General features: G+C 52.8%; 1 pseudogene; it reads left to right on the top strand.

Moving 5' to 3' along the window:
* Positions 1-3,153: 3,153 nt before the first annotated feature.
* The window catches only part of LOC149337351 (uncharacterized), a 49,189-nt pseudogene continuing 36,362 nt past the window's right edge, over positions 3,154-15,980 (top strand).

Genomic DNA, 15,980 nt, shown 5'->3' with positions numbered 1-15,980 from the left:
GCATGTAGGCAGTGAGTGCTGTTATAGAGTTGTCGTCGAGATTTCTGAGCAATTTGTTGCTTACCCCATCCGGTCCGGGCGCTGAATTAGTATTTAATCTAGCAAGCTCTGCTCGCACTTCGGATTCAGTAATGGGTTCGTCCAAGCGATCGTTGGGTATCCCACAGTAACCATGCAGAGGTACCTTCTCGGTGTCCCCTATGTACTTAGATCGAATCTCATCGAGCAGCTCTTGCTCTGTACCCTCATGTTTATGCTGGATCTTTTGGAGGTTTTGCCTCTGGGCCGTTTTACATCCGTCAGGGTCTAGGAGGTATCTGAGTAAACTCCATGTGCGAGCGAGACTTATATTCCCGTCCATTTTGTCGCATAGCGATTCCCAGTTTTGCCTAGAAAGTTTGAGCGCATATTCCTCTATCTCTTTGTTGTGCCTTGCTATCCTTCTGCGAAGGTTACGATTCCACTTTTGACTTTTAAGTCGCTTTTCCATACTGGTTTTGGCTTGCCACATATGGAGGAGGCGGGTGTCCATTGTTTCTAGGCCTGAGTCTTCCGCCACAGTCTGGGTCGCTTTACGAGCGTCCAATTGGAGCTGCCTTATCCACTCCTCAATGTCATCAATTTCTGTGGTGTTAGCGCTCTGTTCCCGGATTTTTCGGAAGGCGTCCCACTCAACAAGTGAGTGACGTCGGCCTGGGCGTTTATAGGGCCCAGCAGTAATTACCGTTTCCAAAATAAAGTGATCACTGCCTAAATTTTCTTGAGTGTTAACCCAGTTTGCGCTGCCGACGTTCTTAACGAGGGTGAGGTCCGGAGATGTGTCCGTACTGACGCTATTTCCCGTTCTAGTGGGAGACTGAGGGTCCGTAAGTAGGGTGAAGGCCCCTTGTTGCATATCGAGCCAGAGCTCTCTACCCTTGACACATTCTCTCTGGTACCCCCAAGCAGCGTGATGGGCGTTGAAGTCCCCCATTACCACCACCGCTTGTTTGTTAGCAATGCGTAGAGTTTTTTGAAGAAGCGACCCGAAGCGAGTCTTTCTTTGTTTTGGACTGCTGTATATATTCAGCACAAATAGGCTGGTCTTAATTTTATTATTCGGAATGAGTTCTAGAAGAACGTGCTCTACGTGACTGATCCCCGTGTCATGCGCAATAGCCGTTATGTTTCTTTTGACGAGGGTGGTAACTCCCGCCTTCTCGCCAGAGGTATTAAAAGATTGATAGCCTGATAATTTTGCAATCCCCCCAGTTTCCTGAAGAGCGATCACGTCCGGGCAGTCTTTACCAATGAGGAGTTGTTGAAGAACTGCTCGCTTCCGGCGGTATCCCCGACAGTTCCACTGCCAGAGCGTATATCTATTGTCCTTATGTTGCCTGGCCATTTTGAAGTTGTTGAAGGGTTATCGTAATAGCGTCTGTCTTATTCTCTACGGCCTGCCGCCATGCATTCATAGCTAACAGCTCGTTTCCTAGCCTTTTGGTTTCTGTAGTGATTTCCTGAACAACGTTAAAAATGGACTGAATTTGTGCCTGAATTTTGTTATCTGTGGCCTGAACATGGGCATCAATTTTGTCCTCTAGCCTCCTGCATACCTCTGCGAGCGTGAGCTCGGGCTGCGTGTTGTCACACGTCCTCTTTTTTGTAGGCGGGGGAAGCGATGGTGGCGCCACCGAGGCATCACTGACACCGGCCGCCGCCTCCACCAGTGCAGGCGTTATCTTTGGTTGTTGAGTAAGCCGGGATTGGCCCATCTTCCGGAGTTCTGAATTTTCCTTCTCTAACTGTTCTGTTTTTTTTAATATGTTTCCTTACGGTGTCAGTAAGGGTCTCAACCATCTTTCTCAATTGGAGGAGCTCATCTGCCCCCTTATCCGAATTATTTTGGGAGGATCGACCTACCCAGCTCACCTCTTTATGGTCGGCTGCCGTCTTGTTCTTGGCTGAAGACACCGACGGTGATCGCCCTCGGGAGCTCAAGCGGCCCCTGGACTGGGACCCGGTCCTGGAACCAGAGTGGGGCTTGGATCTTGAACGGCCCCTGGAGCCGGAACGGTCCTAGAGCTGGAATGGCCCCGAGACCCGAGACGAGGGAAGGAAACCGAGCGGCCGCGATAGCCCTCTTCCTCCTTGGTCCTAGGTCAGCTCCTCCGGTTTGATGTATTGTCTGATGAATTTGCTGTCTTGTCGTGGGTCTTCTTCTCCCACTGGCGCTTTTTGAGTATGTAAGGAATCCTATACATCTCACGGCACTTTTTGTGTCCCAGTTCATGTCCCTTGCCACAAAGAGCACACTTAAGTTCACACGAGTGGTCTTGCGTTGGGTTGTCCATGCCACATCCTCGACATTTGACCACGCCTGCGTTCGGGCAGACATCGGCGCGATGTCCGAGCTGGCCACACTTGAAACACACTTCGTATTTTTTCTTATATAATAGGCACCGAAAGGGGGTGCTCGCGTGGTAGATCCAATATGGCACCTTTTCATCTGCGAAGAGCAGCAGAATAGAGCTCGAGTCTTTTCCTAATCTTCTAACCCCGACAATCTCAGGGTTGTACTTGTTGATCAGGTTCTCACGCACCCGTTCAATCGTGTGAGTCAGCGGAACTCCGTGAATAACTCCTTTGCCGTGTCCATCCGGCGTCACAAGATACGCAAACGTTGCAAGTTTTTCCGTCCCTAAAGTGAGATGCCCAATATTCATATACTTCCGCACTCGTTCAGAGCTGTCGGTGCCTACCAGAATGGTGTTTTGCTTCTGATTCAGAAGGACGATATCATCTCTTGCGTCAGCCGCCGCAATACCTGCCGCCGACTTCACGATGTCAGAGACCGTCTCAGTTTTGCATGCTGAGAGCGGTCGAAGTCCGCCTTGCGGTCTAATGACGACTTTATGTAGTCCGGGGGGAAGACGAACTTGCTGCGTTTCCACCGAACGCATTGCCATCTTCCTGCCCTCCGTCTTAGCTGAGTTGGCAGCCCCTCGCTGACCATCTTGTTGTCTTCCTTCGTTCGGAACGCCATCCTGGCGTCCCCCTGCCTCATGGCTGTCGCTCTTATGAGCGCTGCGTTTTGACTTATCAATCGTAAACCATCCGGCTTGGATGGAAAAGTCCTCCGGCGATAGCGTCGCACCATCAACCGTAACTTCCATGTCGGCCTCCGAGTGCAGTCCTGGGCCACAAGAGGCCGGTGACTTGCCTCGCCGGCACCCTACGGGCGTCGGCGGCCAGAGTCGACGTTAGGCTAAGCTTGGTCGTCAAGCTGGCGAACTGAAGATCGTGATGTGAGCACAAAAAGTCAGTTCACTTGCCGTGGATTTGTTATCCCGGTAGTCCTGCAGACTTCCGGCGTCGGTCCCCGCAAAAGTTTCTGAAGACGCAGACTTAAATCCGCAGAAAGCATCGAAAAACCGCGGAGGCGATGTGAGACGCGTCCGCTTGCCTCAGCCGCTCGTAGCGCCCCTCAAAGATTCCGAGTTGGGCACAGCACTCGAGTATATGGAGGCTGCTCGATGGACGGAGTATCACCTTGGTTACGCCCTTGTTTAAGCGAGGTAGGTTCGACGCCACCGATTGTCGAGCAAATCGTCGGCCAAGCTTTTTCGCAGAGGAGTCGGCAGATTGCCGCATGCTGCCCTGTCCCTGGGCGCGATCGGTTCCATTGTGTGCCGCGGAGTCATTCCTTTGGCGTTCGTGACCGTATCGTTGAGATTCACCGACGGTGAACCAACCATATTGGTGCGAAACTTCTTCGGGGGCTATATCAGTCCCCTCCACGGTGGCTTCCATATCCATTGTTGGGCGAAGATCTCACTCAGAAAATGCGCCACAGCCCCGTCAGAGCTCGGTCGCTAGGCCTGGCGTAGGCCCAGCGGGCCGTGCGTACCGGCGAGAGCCGAAACGCAAAAAAGTCCCCACAAACAGGCAAAAAGGGACTTGCCGGTGCGTTCGAAGGCGTTATCCGAGCTTCAAACACGAACTCCAGGCGAGAGCGGTGTTGACCGTCGCTGAATTCAGCGGTGGGCATGGGTGAAGCGAGGAGCGTTCGCGCGAGCGTCCGATCCACGCCACGTCCAGCCGGCTCTCCTACTGGACCTTGGGAACATAAACACTTGAGTGCAGTGGGGTCGGGCGGGGACCCTGGGGCGTGCCCCGAATACCTGTTACAATAACGTTTGTCTCTCTCTCTCTTCACTCCTTGCTTCGTTCGCGATTTGCTTTCCTGAAAAAAAAAAGAATTTTGCAATTTTTCCTCGCAGGGCTGTTGACCTTTCTTCGTTCTCCTCTTGTTTTCCATCGAGAAATGGGGTAGTCTTGATGACAATACTAATTATAAAGTGGTGGAAAGGGAAACCTTTATTTTCGCTAATGCTTTTTCCTGCGGTTAGGGGGCATTTTCAGAGACGTCTTGGTTCTACCCCAAGGAGAAAACATTTCGAAGGGACAAGAGGTATGCTTAGATCAGCCTTTAAAGGACCGACCGATCCTTACAAGCGCAAGGTGGAGGTCCCTAGATTGGAACCCCAGTGGCGGTGGCCGCCGCTCTGGCACGCCCGACTAAGGCTTGAGGCTTGTTGGGCCTGTAAGTCGTGGCAGCCGAGCAGGATCGCCACCCAGTCCTCCCGGGTTGGGTTGGGGGGGAACAGCCGTGTTGGAGGGGCGGGCCCACACCATGTGATAGGGGTCAGAAGGGTGCGCTCTACACTGCAGGCAGAAGCCGCTAAAAAACGGGCCAAAATGTTTTAGTTTTGGCAGGCGCAGCAATGTTTCGATGAGAAGGAGCCGCTCATCCACCACCTTGAGGACTTTTCATGGACAATGATAAACGCGATGACTGGGATGCACGAAATCAAAGTTTCGGAGCCGTCTCCCTCCAAATACTCCGTGGCGATGCTGAAGCGTAGAACGCTCGAAGGTGCACTGGCCATATGAAAAAAAATTGCGCTTTTTTCAAATAGATTTATGAGCGAATGCATATATTTCTTGCAATGTTTGTGCATTCTGGGATCCTGCGGGAAATTTAAATTTAGCCAACGAGAATATGAAAATTGTGCAACCAGAAGCCAACTATTGCAAGGATAGCGGGCTGTTGTTGTGTAGGCTCCCACACAGAGACAGTTTTGCCTCTACGTCTTCCCAGTTTCCGCCTAAATTATCCCAGGAATGTGTGAAGGTGCTACCGGAGAGAGAGAGAGAGAATTCTTTATTTCAACAGGAATTCGGGGCACGCCCCAGGGTCCCCGCACGACCCCACTGCACTCAAGTGTTTTTGTTACTGAGGTCCATAACACTAGCAGCACGGCCGGTGGCGACTCCCAGTCCTCCCAGGTCTTGAGGTTCTCTAGGTCCCGCGGGGGAGGGTCCGCCGGGCAGAGGGAAAGGATGTGGAGGGAAGAAGCGAAGGGTTCTGGGCATAGGGTGCATGCGGGAGTGGGAAAGGATGTATGATAGTGGGCTAGGTTAAGGGGTGAGGGAAGAGTGTGTGTCTGCAGTCTGCGCCAGAGTGTTGCGTGTTTTTAATCTAGGGAGGGGTGGGGCGGGGGGTAGAGCTGGCGTGAGGCTCTGTATGCCTGGGTCAGCTCACTGAATGTGTGCATGCGCTCCTTCGTGAATCCCCGATCCGAGGCCACCGGAGCCCGGTTTAAAGAACCTCGGGCTAAAAGGTTGGCAGCCTCGTTTCCAGGATTTCCGGAGTGCGCAGGCACCCATATCAGCTCCACATGGCGGGGCGGGGGTGCATCGGGCGAGTCCAGTATGCCAAAAGCAGGGACATGAACTCGGCCTCGAGCAAAATTTTAAATCGCAGTTTTGGAGTCACTTAATCTATACCGGGCTTCCGTGCGAGTGATAGCTAGTGCAATGGCGGCTTCCTCTGCAGCCTCTGGGGACGTGTCTGGAGGGAGAGGTAGTGTGAGGAGGGCGGATAAAGAGGAGTCCACCACAGCTGCTGTCGCTTCATCACCCGTGCAGGCAGCGTCCACCCATACGGCGTCCGGCTCGGGGTCGTACGCTCGATGGAGTGCCTTCGCACGGGCTCTGCGGCGCTGCTCATGGCGGGACGGGTACATATTCCTCGGGAGCGGCCTAATGAGAAGCTCCCGGTGAAGGGGTCGTGGGATGGCGAGGAGGGTTGGGTCGTTGGCCGGTATTCTGATTCCGACGGAGTCTAGGATACACCCACCTGTGGAAGTTTGTGGTTGGTTCGTAAACATTTATAAAAGCAGTCAAGGGGCCGAAGGCCCAGATCTAGGGGTCGGCAAAGACTCCTTGGAATCTGGCAGCCTCTAGAGCGAGACCGATGAGCGCTCGTTGGTCGTCTATGGGAGAGCTGCGTAGACGAGCCTCCCAGGTATGTTATGTGGGTGTTGGCGTGTGTGGTCGTGGACTAGTCCCAACCATATGAAGGAGGTCTGCTGGGATATTGCAGTGTTTACACATCGGCATATACCGTTCAGGAAATATATTATGGAATCTTTTAGGATTGGGGAAAGTGTCCGTCTGAAGTTTGCGCCATATGGCGGCCTCTGTCTTTGTTAGTTCTTGGTGCGGACCTAGATAGAGTTGGCGAGAAAGATGATAGTGTTGGAGCAGGTCGCGTGAAGTGATTATGGTGTCCTTCCTGACCAAGGCGGGCATGTAGGGGCGGGATGATAAGCTGCTCGGAAAGTGAGGCTTCGAGCTAGCTCATGTGCTCCCTTATCACCCTTCAGACCCATGTGGGCTGGAGCCCGTATCAGGAGGGTCAGGTGTTTAGGAGGATTGGATATGAGTACGCGAAACACTTCGACTGAAATACGGCGATGAGTAAAACTAAGAATGGCGCGCTGTGAGTCACTTATGACTACTTTAGCTTTAGAAGTGGAGAGCGCGAGAGCAATAGCTACTTCTTCCGATGTAGTGATATGTGAAGTGGGTACGGAGCAGGAGAGCAGGAGGCATGAAGATTCATGTTCTCATCTGTGGCAGGGACAATGTCCAGACCACTGGCAGGGTGCCAGAGGTCCAGGCGTCGTTGATGACTTCAAGAAATGTGTTGGCTTCGGGGCGAAGGTTCTTAAGAGTTGTGTACGTGATTTTGTCTGCACCGGAGGCAGAGTGTTTGTTACAACGCGCGAGAGCTGTGTCAAGTTCTGTGTGCGTGAAGGGGCCGTCTAGAGCGGGAAGGGCCGGGCCATGATAAGGCGAGTTTAAAGAGGATTGTGAGGGTGGGAAAAAAAGTTGTTGGAGGTCAGTGAAAACCTCCGTTAGAGTACAGAAGGCGTAGAGGCATTCAAGAGTGGGTGTGGGATGAGGTTGAGGTCCGAGAAGGGAGTGGAGAAGGTACCAGGATAATAGTTGACGTAAAGTTCCGTCTCAGCGGTCGCATGTTCGTGTCCAGTGTTCGGGGTCGAGTGTCTTGCAGTGGGGGATAATGTCGTTGCGGAGTGCTTGTGCCCTGTCGCGGAGCTGTGTGCTGTGTGGTTGTGTAGCTTATGTGCGTTGGAGACTTAGGAGGGTAGATGTGTAGGCCAGTTGGTGAGACATGAAGGAGCTAGACACCGCAGCGGACACGGGACAGAGAAAAAAGACGACACAGAGCGGTAACAGACTTCTAGGTGAAATTCTTTCGCAAGCTTTCGAGGCTTTCTAAAAGGCAGGATGTCCTCTCCTCACCCGGAGCCTTTTTGGCCACTCTGTGCACGGACGCTAGAAGGTCATACTTGTCCACCGATGGTTCCAAGCTGTACTTGGGGCCATGCTGTAATACGGCCTCCACTTTTTCAGGAACATTCGCGTTGCCGAGGAAGGTAACTGGAACAAAGCCCAAGTCTTTCCCTTTGCCTTTCCTTGGGAGCTGGTGGCGCAAGTGGTTCCAAAGGAATTCTATCGACTGCTGCGTTGTGCGCCGAAAGTCCTGCCATCGCCTCCAACCAGACAATCCAAGACCAAAGCTTTCAAAGCACACATTTCGAAGCCAAACGTTGAAGAATCCCACTTGCCTCCAGCATTCTGCTTTTAGGATTTTCGAAACCCTTTTCTAATGTCCTACAGATAGTCCAAGCGCCCCGAACATTTTATTTATTTATTTATTTATTTATTATACCCTCAGGGTACAAATGTTCATTATAGAGGGGAGGGGCGGATGCAGAGGCATACACAATTTACACAAAAAGTTATTAGTAAAAAATATACACAATCTCTGTAAAACCATTACAAAAACGAAAGTAAGCATACAAAACGAATGAAAAAGAACAAAGGTACAAAGAGTAAACTACGACATCAGTAACGGTGTTAATAAATACAGAAAAATATGGCAAGGAAAACAAATAATAAACAAGGAATGCAGTTCCTAATAAACAAACAGTCGTATTGGGAATATGAACACCATCTACGAACGCCATGATGATGATATGAGCACTAGCTATGAAAAGAAACTGTGTAATGCTGATTTAAAGTTCTCAATTTCAGATATACTTGTTAGTGATGCTGGTAGGTTATTCCAGTTATTGCTTGTCCGAGGAATAAACGAGTATGAATATGCAAGCGTATTTGAGTGTGGAATATGTACCTTTTTGCTGTGGTCACGGCGAGTTGAAATGTATGACAGTGGTTGAACCCAAAGATAGCGCAAGGTTGTGTTATGATGGTATATTTTATGAAAGAGAGACAGGCGAGATAGCTTTCTTCGTGTCGATAAAAGTGGTAGTTCACGAAACGTCAAGGGGGCAGGTATTACTTCGCAGGCAATAGGCATACGCCCTAGCTCAGCACGTCGAAGAAGCGATGATTGAAGAACACAGTGCACACTGATCCTCGGGGGCCAAGGAACACATAAAAGAGCCTACGTCTGGGGACACAAAACTTAGGAGGGTAGATGTGTAGGCCTGCAGAAGTGGAGGCCGTATTACAGCATGGCCTCATGTACAGCTTGTAACCATCAGTGGACAAGTAAGACTTTCTAGCGTCCGTGCACAGAGTGGCCAACAAGGCTCCGGCAGAGGAGAGGACATCCTGCCTTTTAGAAAGCGTCGAAAGCTTGCGAAAGAATTTCACCAAGAAGTCTGGTACCACCTGTGTCGTCTTCTTTCTCTGCCCCGTGTCCGCTGCGGTGTCTAGCTCCTTCATGTCTCACCAACTGGCCTACACATCTACCCTCCTAAGTTATGTGTCCCCAGACGTAGGCTCTTTTATGTGTTACTTGGCCCCCGAGGATCAGTGTGCACTTTGTTCTTCAATCATCGCTTCTTCGACGTGCAGAGCTAGGGCCTATGCCTATTGCCTGCGAAATAATACCTGCCCCCTTGACGTTTCGTCAATGTTCGGGGCGCTTGGACCATCTGTAGGACATTGGAAAAGGGTTTCGAAAATCCTAAAAGCAGAATGCTGGAGGCAAGTGGGATTCTTGAACACTTGGCTTCGAAATGTGTGCTTTGAAAGCTTTGGTCTTGGATCGTCTGGTTGGAGGCGATGGCAGGACTTTCGGCGCACAACGCAGCAGTCGACAGAATTCCTTTGGAACCGCTTGCGCCACCAGCTCCCAAGGAAAGGCAAAGGGAAAGAAGTGGGTGTTGTTCCAGTTACCTTCCTCGGCAACGCGAATGTTCCTGCAGAAGTGGAGGCCGTATTACAGCATGGCCCCAAGTAGAGCTTGGAACCATCGGTGGACAAGTATGACCTTCTAGCGTCCGTGCACAGAGTGGCGAACAAGGCTCCGGCTGAGGAGAGGACATCCTGCCTTTTAGAAAGCGTCGAAAGCTTGCGAAAGAATTTCACCAAAAAGTCTGGTACCGCCTGTGTCGTCTTCTTTCTCTGTCGCGTGTCCGCTGCGGTGTCTAGCTCCTTCGCGTGGGAGAGTGAGTGAGTGAGTGAAAACTTTATTAGCGCTAGATTCGGTTGTATTCGGCGGTTTTGAGATGGCTTCGTCCATCTTGCTCAAAGTTCGGTTGCCCTTAGTCCAGGGCTCCGCTGGATGCTGCTGCCAGTTTTGCTCGCCGAATCAGACCTTCTTGGTCGACCCGGCGATCGCTGGAGAGCACTCCCTCCCATTGTTCCGCACTCGGCTTTGTTATCACTGGTACCACGCTTATTCTCTGGCATGTCCACGTTATGTGGTACAGCGTGGGGGGGTTCTTGGCACCAAGGGCATTTGTCATTGTATTGTGTTGGATACATTTTGTTGAGTACGTGTAGGTTCGGGTAGGAGCCCGTCTGTAGCTGCCTCCACGCGACAGAGTCCTCTCTGCTAAGGGAGTTGTCCGGTGGTGGATACCGCTTTCTGCAGCCCTTGTAATAATTTAGAATCGCCGAATAATCTTGGGGTACAGGTTCGTTCCCCTCGAGGGCGCCTACGTTGGATGCTCGGTAATAAGTCTACCCTCGAGCTATCCTGTCGGTCTCTTGGTTCCCTGTTACTCCCGCGTGTCCCGGCGTCCATACTATCGTATGCCTGATTGGTTCTTCGTTTGTTTGTCGTTGTGTTATGGGGCCCCCAGAGCGGAGTATGCGGAGCGCTCTGTGCCCTATTCTGCCGCATAGGTAGTTGCGGCATGCTGTTTGTGAGTCTGTAAGGATTTTTAGAGACCGTCGCTCTAGAGGCATCTGCCTCTAGAGCGACGGGTGCTTCCTCAGCCTCGACTATCGTAGTCTTGTAGTGATGCGCTGGTGATCTCGCGTAGGGTCGAGTCAATCACCGTTGTTACCGCATTGCTGTTGTGCTGCCCCGCTGTTCTGGTGTATGCGGCTGCGTCCACGTATACCGTCGTTTCTTGGGGTGCTAATGTCTTTTGTAGGTATTCAGCCCTTGCCTCTCTGCGTGCTTTGTGTAGCTTAGGATCCATGTTCCGGGTTATTGGCGTTACTTTTAGTGTGTTGCGATATTCGTCCGGGATTGTTTCTGTCCTCTGTATCTCTTGAATTTGATCGGCGCGGCCCAGTTTCTTTAGGAGCTCCCTGCCAGATGGGCTCTGTTGTAGTCTGCGCAGTTGGGAGACTAGTTGTGCCTCTCTCAATCCATCGAAAGTGTTGTGTAGTCCTAGGGCTAGGAGCTTTTCAGTTCAAGTGCTGTGAGGAAGGTGGAGTGCGGTTTTGTAGGCTTTGCGTAGAATCACGTCCGCCTGTTGTACCTCACTCTTGATGAGATTGTAGTAGTGGAGGCTGTATGTCACTCGGCTGACTACCAGGCTTCTGACCAACTTGAGTGTGTCCTCCTCACACATGCCATGACGTCTGTGTGAGATGCGCGTGATCATGCGGGCCACTTGTAGAGTGGATGCTTTGAGTAGGGCGAGGGTGTGAGTGCAGCGTTGGTTTGACTGTATCCACATCCCCAAGATTCTGATTAGTGTTTTTTCCGGTATCGATTTCCCCTCGAGGTAGACGTTCAACTTTAAGTCGTCGCTAGTGGGGACTGTGCGATTTTATTTTCCTCTCCAAACTCTTAGGAGCTCTGATTTCTCGGCGGAGCATGCTAGCCCTCTTGCTCTGACGTAGTTCTCTACGCAGGTGGCTGCCTTTTGTAATTTCTCTTCTTTCTCTCCGAGCGAGCCTGTGTTGACCCAGATGGTGATGTCGTCGGCATACATGGCATGGTGTATGCCGTCGATTTCTTCTAACTGTTTTGCCAAGCCAATCATGGCTATGTTGAAGAGCGTAGGGGAGATGACCGATCATTGAGGTGTTCCTTTATTTGGAGTAAGGAATTTGTCTGATCTGAACTCCCCCAGGCCAATCGTTGCCGTTCTGTTTGAGAGGAAGGCTTTGACGTAGCCGTAGACTCTCCTCCCGCAGTTCAGGTCGTTCATGCCCGTAAGGATAGCCTCGTGACTTACATTCTCAAAAGTCGCCTTGATGTCCAATGCCATTATTATGTTTTCTCCGCTCTTGGGGACGTTCCCAAGTACTTCTTTGATTTGAAGTAGTACATCTTGGGTCGATAGTTTTGCTCTGAAACCGAACATGCTGTGGGGATACAGTTCCTTGTCCTCCATGTACTGTTGTAGTCTCAGCGTCACCACTCGTTCGTACAGTTTTCCTCGGCACGATGTGAGCGAGATCGGTCTGAGGTTCTCAATTTGTAGTTTCTTGCCCGGTTTAGGAATCATGAAAACCTCCGCATGCTTCCACTCCTCGGGGACGGTCTCCGCTTCCCAGTGTTTGTTGAGAAAGTCGGTTAATTCTGCGACTAGCTCATCACTGAGGTTGCAGATGAGAGCGTTATTGATCTTGTCTGCACCCGCGGCCGTGTTTCTGGTTGTGTTTCGAATCGCTGCGTAGACCTCTTCTCGCGTGATGGGTCTGTCCAGGGTGTCGTTTTCACTTCCCCGATAGCGCTCTGCGTAAGCTGCTGGGTGTGTGTCCCCGAAGCACTTAACGCGTACTTTTTCCAGTAGTGCTGAATCTGGTACCTCGAACTGGTGGATTAACCGGTAGATGGCTTTGTTGTTTTCTGCCTTGGTTTTTGTTGGATCTATGAGAGCCTTGAGTATATGCCACATCCTCGATGTGCTCAAAGTTCCGTAGAGGGAGTCACTGAATTGTTGCCAGTTTTGCCTTGCCAATTGCGCCGCGTAGTCCTCTGCTTTCGCTGTGACTTCTGCAATCTTAAGTTTTAGTTTTCTGTTGTACTTTTGTTTCTTCCACCTCTTGGTGAGCCCGCGTCTAGCTTCCCATAGCTTGAGCAGCCTGGCGTCCACCCCGGGTGTCTGCGTCGTTCGCGCGATTTCTTTAGTGTACTTGCGCTGTTTTTCTTTCAGCATGTTTCCCCATTCTTCTATCGATTGGATCCCGTTCGCGGCGAGATTCCCGTCGCATGCCTCCCGAAAAGCGCTCCAATCCGTAATTTTTGCCGATCCCAGCTGGCGCTGTAGCCTGTCTGAGGTTACTTGCGTTTTAAGTTGTGGGATATACAGATATCCCTCGCCGCCCCGCCCCGAGTCACGCGACGAAGCGCCCGCCGCCGGGCGTGGGGAGAGGGGGGGCAAGCGGCCACTCTCCTCACCCCCAGCTCGACGTGACATCACGCCTACGCCCAGGCGCCTTAGGGACGGGGTGAACGACTCTTGATTGCAACCGGTTGCTCAAGGGGGGGCAATGTCGTAGGGGTTTAAGGAGAGCTAGCGCGGGAACAAAGGCTCTCGAGTCTCGCCTCTCGCCGCGGTGCTACTGCCGCTCAGCCCCGCCGACCCCGCGTCCTGCCCCCGCTTCCTCGGACTATCCACCGCCGGTCGACGACGACCTGGTAAGCTGCTGAACCATCTATTATCGGATAGAACATTCTTCCGCAGTGTGCTTTGCCTGGCGCAAGGTTAATAAACGGTTTCCTAGCGTACTCTGTTCGTTGCCTACTTCGTCCGAACCCGCCGTGGCTGTGACTTTGCGCCACGGGTTGGGGACACGAGAACGCCCGCGCATAGCTGGCACGGAAGCTCGCCTTCCCGGCTGGCTGGACGCGAGTGACCCCATATCTTGGCGCCCGAACGTGGGGCGAACTAGGCATTGAGCAGTGTACTTTGTTGGAGCGAACGACTGCCGACGCGCTAACAAAGGACGACAGCTGATAGGCCTGACTTCCAGTCTTTGTTCATGCTGTCAGAGCTAGCGGCACAGAGCCAGGGCTTCCTACTTGACTTGCCTTTGGAAGGTGTAAATCTTGAGTGTTCCACGCGGAATAGCCGAGTTGCATTCCCGGGCGCGTCGGCAGGACATAGGCCTGGTACGGAGGGCACCACATCGGGAACCTCGCCGCTCCGTGGTGCGAACAATGGGGCACCTAGGCCTCATTGTTCGGCACCATCAGCGGCTGCGCCCAACTCCGGGGGCGTTAGTCCGCAGTCATCCGAGGTGCTCTTGCAGAACGCGATGCAAGTTGTGCAGAGCTTAGCGGGTATGTTGCAAAACAATTTGCAAGCCCTGGCCCAGGCACCCCGTCTTAGGATAGACGTACCTACCTACACGGGATACCATGACAGAACAGGGGCTAATGAGTACCTCGACCGTCTGCTGCGTTATCAGCAAGCGACAGGAATCGCAGACGCCGAACTGCTCGCGCGTGTTGTGCCTGTTTCTTTGACGGAGCAAGCGGCCCGCTGGTACCGACTAACCGGCAACCGAACGAGGACAATGGAGGAGTTTAGCGCAAGCTTCCGCGACGAATTCCTTCCCGCTAACTACGAGTGGCGTTTGAGGAGAGAGCTGGAACTCCACACCCAGCACCCCGACGAGTCTTTGTTAGAGTATGTCCGAGCGATGGACGAACTGTATCGCCTCGCTGACCCTCGCGCCACAAACACGGAGAAAGTTGAGCGTGTCACACGAGAAGCGCACCCGACTTTCGCGGCCTACCTGAGAGGAGGCAGGTTTAGAGACCTGGACGAGCTAGCAGCTGAGGCGAAGCGCATTCAGGGAGACATCCTCTCTGCGCGAGCGTATCGGCCGCCGCCACCTGCATCGCAGTCACTCGAGCCGCGCTGCGCGTGGAATGGCAGCTCAGCGCTTAGTCCGTCTAGAGCTGAAGCGACAGCACAGTTTGCTGACGAGCGTGTCCCGAGGGGTTGGGAATTGTCCGACCGCGCTTTGGACCCATTCAGCTACGCGCTGCGAACAGCACACGCTGCCGCAGAGCGGAACACCTGTAGCCGAGATCGCGAGGCCGACACGCGGCCGCACGAGCAGCCCCCACCGTCCGCACCGCGAGATCAAGATCGAAACGACCGACCGGAACGTGGCGACCAGCGCCTAGCCCGTCGGAGCCCGAGCAACCGCTGCTACAGGTGTGACCAACCGGGGCACTTCGCCCGCGACTGTGGCCGCCTCCCCGCCCGTGACCAAACACAGTCGGGAAACTGCCACAGCCGCCGGTGATCGACCTTCGATCCCGCGCGGCGTACACCGAGAACCCCGGTTTATTAGCGCCCTTGGAATGTCGCGTAGGAAGATCTGTTGACTTGCCAGCGCCGTTCATTGAGCTAACGATAGCTCGAAAGAAATTCACCGCGTTACTAGATACAGGGGCAAGCGCTTCTTTGTTCGGTGACGAGGTGCTACACCATCTCCGCCAGAACAAAATCCGGTTGAGAGAGTGCGATACCACTTTTCGCCTCGCGAGCGGCACAGCGCAATCCAGCGGTGCAGCTAGGATAATGGTTCGCTGGGAAAGACGCGTGCGGCGACAACGCCTCGTTCATCTTCCCTGTTTATCCGTTCCTGTAATTCTTGGGCGAGACTTCCTAGCCAAGACAGGCACTGTGATAGACATAACCAGCGGAGGCTATCGGGAGCGCACCACCGGCGCCTTGAAGCTTTATGCGGCTCCGAACGCGACGCGAGCGGGGAGAGACCGTGGAAAATCACCCCCGCCGGCCCGGAAACATGCCTGCGGGCGGACAGTCGCCGCTGAGAGAGGGCCCACAGAGAATGTTGTCGCGGTAGAAAGCTGTTCTACCGTGCCAGTGAGGGCAATGCACCCTTTGTTGTCGGAGGTCAACATCGTATCGGAGAGGGAGAAGGCACGCTTGTCATCTCTCCTCTACGAATTCAACGAGACATTCACGGACCGGCCTGGCCTCACTACACTAGTAAGGCACAGAATAGACACGGGTGATGCACTGCCGTGGAAGTGTAATCCTAGACCAATCAGCTTGGCTAAGAGAAAAGCACTAGACGGCGCCTTGGACGAACTTATCGACACTGGCGTTGTTGAGAGGTCTAACAGCCCTTGGGGCTTCCCGGTAGTCTTAGTTCCAAAGAAAGACGATACATATCGGCTTTGCGTGGACTACCGCAGACTGAATGAGGTTACGAGAAAGGATGCGTACCCATTTCTTCCAACCATTTCTTCCCTAGTGTCCAACCTAGGTGGGGCGAATTACTTTACTACGCTCGATGCTAGCCGCGGATACTTTCAGGTTGAAATGGATGAGCGTGATAAGGAGAAGACTGCTTTCACTTGTCACAGAGGTCTTTTCCAATTCAAGAGAATTTCTTTTGGCTTGGTAGGAGCA

Source organism: Amblyomma mixtum, chromosome 7, assembly GCF_055824585.1.
Source record: "Amblyomma mixtum isolate Tamu chromosome 7, ASM5582458v1, whole genome shotgun sequence".
Lineage (NCBI taxonomy): Eukaryota > Metazoa > Arthropoda > Arachnida > Ixodida > Ixodidae > Amblyomma > Amblyomma mixtum.
The sequence above is the reverse complement of the archived record's forward strand: the minus strand, read 5'-3'. Positions and strand labels throughout refer to the sequence as shown.